Raw genomic sequence first — 335 nt, 5'->3', positions numbered from 1 at the left:
ATTTTTCCACTTGTTTGTGTCATCTTTGACTTCTTTGAGCAGTGTTTTGTAGTTTTCATTGTAAAGATCTTGCACGTCTCTGGTTAGGAAGATGCTGAGGTATTTCATTTTTTTTGTGTGGCTATTGTGAATAGAATTGTGTTTTATTATTTGGGTTTCTGTTTGTTTATTATTGGTGTAAAGAAATGCAATTGTCTTTTGCACATTTAATTTGTATGTTGAGACTTTGCCAAAGGCCTTTATAGGTGTAAGGAGGTTTTTGACAGATTCTCTTTGGTTTTCTTTTCTTTTTTTTTTTTTTGAGTTGGAGTCTCACTCTGTCGCCCAGACTGGAG

Source organism: Carlito syrichta, unplaced genomic scaffold, assembly GCF_000164805.1.
Source record: "Carlito syrichta isolate Samal-C Ts95f unplaced genomic scaffold, Tarsius_syrichta-2.0.1 Scaffold305704, whole genome shotgun sequence".
NCBI lineage: Eukaryota > Metazoa > Chordata > Mammalia > Primates > Tarsiidae > Carlito > Carlito syrichta.
The sequence above is the reverse complement of the archived record's forward strand: the minus strand, read 5'-3'. Positions refer to the sequence as shown.